The sequence below is a fragment of the Dreissena polymorpha genome, chromosome 11 (assembly GCF_020536995.1).
Source record: "Dreissena polymorpha isolate Duluth1 chromosome 11, UMN_Dpol_1.0, whole genome shotgun sequence".
NCBI lineage: Eukaryota > Metazoa > Mollusca > Bivalvia > Myida > Dreissenidae > Dreissena > Dreissena polymorpha.
Window position 1 is genome coordinate 52,427,602 of NC_068365.1, and position 6,000 is coordinate 52,433,601.

Consider the following 6,000-nt stretch of genomic DNA (forward strand, 5'->3'; position numbering starts at 1 on the left):
CGCTTCTGCTTTTAAAACAGGTAAGCGTCTGCATTTATTGTATTTATTGAAATATAATGACAAAAAGAACAATTTGAGACAGTTGTTCGACTCTTATTTGAATCATAGTTATATAAGTGGGGTAGAAATAAACAATTTTCAGTTTAAAGTAACATTCTTTTTTCTGGTCCATAATCGGTAGCCAAGGAAGCAAAAACTACGACAATACGCGTTTTACAATCGTTCTATATAAAATCAAAATACACAAAGAAGTGCACAAGCTCTGTACATGCAAGCAACAACTGGCATATAAACAAATTTTCAAATGAATAAGTACATCATAACAAAGATATGACAAAAAAATCCCTGGTGGCACGCATGAGGAGCTGGTGACACACAGAAGCGATAATATGATAATGGGTATTACAGTACACTCCACGCGTTTTCCCCAAAAAACGCGCTCCCTCTGCGTTTTTTTTTCTGCTAGCGAGTGTTCACGCGGCGTTGAGAGAGCGAGGTGAACTCGATAAAACGCTCGGCGTTACGCCGCGTTCGCTAATTCCCGCGTATTACTTTAGCCTAGTCGGTAAATGCAGACAATTTCCGTTCTTATCAGTGACCGCCGCGCAACGCCACGTTAGCAGTGTGCTACTGGGCATGCCAAAAAATAAAAACATTGTTAAAATAAATTGTTTAAATACTGTAGCACATGTATAAAAAAGAAAATTGTATAAAAAATTTATACGTATAAAAATTATGTTTTTTAATTCACAGGTACATCTACAATATGAATGAATATAAGACATTGGACAAATTAATATTTAAATCATAACACATATAAGACAAGAATAAATGTTCCGTAAAATTTCAAAATGAGAATAATAATTAGTAATCCGAAACACACTACGATTTTTAATGTTAACACGACGGTTACAAATGCTTCCAATATACAGTCATCATGTATATTTCCCGACAAAAGCGCGCGAAAATTATGCTGCAATGTACAAGGTATACTCCTTATACCTGCAAAGCGTGCGTGTATTGATTTTTTTTATACAAACTTTATAGCGCAGAGAACATTGAATTTTGTTGATTTCGGTTTAAAGTTTCTTTGGTATTTTTTACTAAAATTATATCGCGAATAAGTTGATATTTCTTCTAAAATAATTTCAAATCATACATCTGGGCGGAACTGGATTTTAAGTGTTTGACGTTATGAAAACACGCAAAGCTTGTCTACTGACCTATTGTGTAGACTGCTGTCTGCGGTGTTTTGACAAAAGAGATTAACATGTGTGAATGTCACTATGCCGATTTGGTCCATAATTACCGGTAAACATTGTTTTGAATGTCGACGCAACAAGAATACAACTGTGAATATTAAATGCAACTATCAACTCAATAGTTACCACCTTCTTTTAGCAATCAATTGAATAACCTAACTTCAAAGAGAAAATAAATGCATTAGCGAGCAGAGAATTGACTTTGTTCCGACAATTAAAACCATTCCTTATGCATTCATTGAACGTGTTTACTTGAGTAAGTTATGCCTTTAGACAGGAAGCGGCTTTTCTTTGATGACGTCGAACTGTCAATTCACACAGATTTGCGAGATTTATAGGGTCCTTGGTCATTTGTTTACATGTTCACTATAGAAAATCACCTGCTAACACAGGGGTCATAACAGGGCCAGATTACCAATCCTAAAAACAAGCCAGGGGTCTGGCTCTGCAGGCCACCAGCGGGGTCAAGGGGCAGCGCCTTTGTCAGGGGGATAAAGGGGGGCTAAGTCCCCCGGACAAAAATTGATTTAAATCATTTGCAGACCCTTCTAGATTGCATTTCCAAGCAGTTTTAAATGCATTTTATTATAGCAAAAGAAAGATTTTTTTCCAAGAATTTACTTATATTTTTCAGCATAATATTATACTACATTAACCAAATATTTTGAAAAAAAATCAATACAGGAAAAATTGAAATAAAAAAATAATCATTAAAAGGTACAACCTTAGCCCATGATATAAACAGCACTAAATAATATCACATAAATATATATAATATTAACGATTTCCACCTAAAAACTGATGCTGTTACAAGAAAACGTAATCATAAATTATTCGTCAAGTGGCTAAATTTACCACCCCCCACACACCTGTTCACGCAAAGTAAGATTCACGGTTGTTTTCCTTTGTTCCAATGTCACAGTTTATCAAATTAATCGTTTATGTAAAGAAACAATAAAAATATAAAAAAGTAATTACGTTTATAAGCTTCTAAACATAGGTTACGTGGTCAAAATTTACCTTAAAACTTGGGATTTTTTCGTTGTTACTCCATGTTTATAAACGCATTGTTGATTGGAATTCACAGGATAAATACTAATGTGTCTTGTTCTGATAAAACTGGGCATAATACATGTGCGTAAAGTGTCGTCCCAGATTAGCCTGTGCAGTCCGCACAGGCTAATCAGGGACGACACTTTCCGCCTAAACTTGATTTTCGGTAAGGAGACTACACAGGCTAATCTGGTACAACACTTTAGGCACATGAATTAAGCCCAGTTTTCTCAGAACACGACACAAATAAATTTTATGATATCAGCGCAGGAGTTATCTTCTGTAGAACCGAAATAAACCAAGAATCACTCCTTAACCCCCCCCCCCCAACAAAACTCGAATTTTTATTGATCTCAAAAGTGACCCTGGTGCCTTGAAATCCGGATTTCCGGATCAATCTGGAATGTTACAACCCCTGCTAACATGAAAACTTTGGATTAAATTATCAAAATAAAAACAATGTTGCAAACTGTGTTTATATTAATTGGTAAGTATTAGTTAAAAGACGACGTTTTGTTTGTCGTAAATCAACGAGTTTTCTATACAACAACAACTACTTCTACAACCACGTCGGGATCGATCTATCTTGGTTGTTTTTTTAATTGTAAATATTATACAACATGTACATGTATGTACGTGTAATAAATGTAATTTTATTTGAAAATCAGGAAGTCAAACAAAATTAAATTGATGGTTATCTCGTAAAATGCGGAGTTTCCCCCACGTTGCCAATGCCGAGGGCCGCCGCGTCGGCTTATCAGTTTTGCCGATCGTTAACCGCCGCATCCAAAATCATGCAAACGCTGCGTCTGGCGGGATTTTTTTAATCTCCCTCCAGGTCAATCACCGCGGAGTATGGAGGGAAATTGAGGAAAATGCGTGGAGTGTACTGTAGTTAACATTAATTATGATCTAAATTGAAATTTTAAAAGAATAGAAGTCAATCTGACAGACAAACAGAAAAAATTATTTAAAGTAAAAACCGGAGGGTTGTTTCTAAGAAAAATGTTTCATATTAAAGAAATGCATAATAGCATGTAAGTTTATTTGCCAGAAAAAACAACAAAACATAAACTGTTCTAAGGCTTAAAATGTAGGTTTCACTAATCTGACCAACCATAATTTTTGCGCCAAGTGCAGACCCTTAACTTTTTCCATTTTAAAGTAAAAGATTATTTGTTTTATATTTTTTGTCAACATAATCATATTCTCAAAAACATTATGAATTTTCCAACATCTAAATTTTATACAAGAGCACCGCATAACGGGTGCCATGCTCGGCTGCGAAAGCTTGTCAGATTTTTTTTTAGAGGTCACAGTGACCTTGACCTTTGACCTAGTGACCCAAAATGGGTGTGGCGTGTAGAACTCATCAAGGTGCATCTATATGAAGTTTCAAAGTTGTAGATAGAAGCATTTTGATTTTAGAGGCAATTTTAAAGTTTTTGTTAAAGTTTTATATTAGAGGACACAGTGACCTTGACCTTTAACCTAGCAGGGTTTTTGTTCCTTCTTTGTGACCCGCCGATCATCGGCCCTTTCCCCTCCGATTTTTTGTTCGCCTCAGCTGGTAAATTTTCCCCTAGATTTAATTTTTTTTTTTTAACTTTTAAATATATAAGTTAACCTGATCCAGTGTAGAAAAAAAAAATATTGCATAATTAAATTTTCTGTTTCCTTGAATTTGTTTTAAAAACAGTAAAATATGCTTAATTGATTATTTAAGACTTTCCTTATTTTCCCCAAAATCCGGCGTTTCGTGTGATTTTTCCCCCCAAAATCTGGCGTTTCGCGCGATTTTTTTCCCCTCAAAAAAGGCCAGGCCCTTTCCCCAAAATCAGATAAAAAAACCCTGCCTAGTGACCCAAAAATGGGTGAGGCATGTAGAACTCATCAAGGTGCAACTACATATGAAGTTTCAAAGTTGTAGGTGGAAGCACTTTGATTTTAGAGCCTATGTTAAAGTTTGATATTAGAGGTCACAGTGAGTAATTCAAAATTCCAGACAGTCAATATTAAGAATGACCACAATCAAACTATAAAAATGTTCATTTGCATGGTAACGGTATTAAAAAAAATCTTCACTTTTGCACTTCTGTTAAGTTCATGATTTGGGGGCATAATTGTACATCTTGAACTTTGCCATCAACAGTTTGAACTAGTAGATAGGAGGCGTGTACAATTTATATAAGACGCATTCTTTTTTGTCGACTTCAACGGCGACACTCAGTTGCATGTTATCTTGGCTTTTTTAACGTAATCAATACCAACAAGTTTATTGCAGATTTTTACCAAACATATGCATATGACCAGTGACATTTCACATCCTGATGTAAATGCGGCTGATATACAGTACAGCCAACATTAGAGCTGCAACGATTCACCAACAGCTTGATTCGATTTCGATTTCCGACACTCCTATACCGATTTTTTCGATTCGATTCATCTTCAAACCTAGTTTTATCATATATTCAATCTTATGCATCAAAATTAACATTTATGTTCAAATGTGATTTCAATAAAACACATAAAAAAGAATAGCAAATTAGGACGCAATTTTAATATAAAAACTTCTTACTAGAAGATTGTGTTGATTACACAATAATATAAAAAATAAATAAATAATCATAAGAACGTATCTGGAATCAGTAGAATGGTAGTACTATCACTATTACACCTTTAACCAAAACCGCTATAAGCATGTCTACCACTGTACCATGACAGCATCACCTGTTACCTGTAGGACAAATCACATTCTCTAATAAACTTAACAAAACTCAAACAGAAATAGAACTACTTTTCTGGCTGGCGACTTGAGTAGTTGCACTTGTGCGACCTCTTTGTCTTGCTAAATCAACGTTATGTTTGCATTTTACATATTGCATTAAATTAGACTAGTGGTTGAGCCGGACTTAGCGTACGCCACATCCGTGTAGCACAGTTTACACTTTGCTTTATTGGTAGGGCTACCATCCCGAAACCCAAAATACTGCCACACTTTTGATTTTAGCTTCTTAGGCGCATCTGATAATTTCAATTTGTCGGCAATAACTTGTTCAGCCATTTTGATGCTTTTTCCGAAAGTAGACCGAAACAGGCTTATTGATTGGATGACTAAAGTAATAAGCAACCAATCGGGCGCGTCGTTATTACAGGTAAAGATAAAACCTACACCTTCCTGTGTCAATAGTCAGAATACAGTGCGCTTTACGTATCTATGTATATATATATGTATATATGTTAAAGAATCGAATCGAATTTGGTAGGTTTGGTATCGTAATCGAATCGAAGCATTTCGAATTGATTTTCGATGAATCGGAACGAATCGTTGCAGCTCTAGCCAACATGGAACAAACATATTTCGCAATCCGCAGAGTCAAGGTGCAACGAGTCGATGCCGAGTCGGCCGTTGAAGCCGCGTCAGTATGCGGCGGCACGTTGCATTTCGACGCGATGCTTCGCATCTGTCCGCAGAGGCAAGCCGCTACATGACGCCGAGTCGATGCGCATCATTAAATAAAAATCTTTTAAAAAAGATTAGTTAGTCAATAAATTTTAAAAGAGCAATTATAATAATATTAAAAATCATTATTAATTTAATGTAATCTATTACTGCATACTTACTATTTTTCATGTCGCTACTCATTACCCAATTATCCCGTATATTCAAGTTTTAAAGCAAATT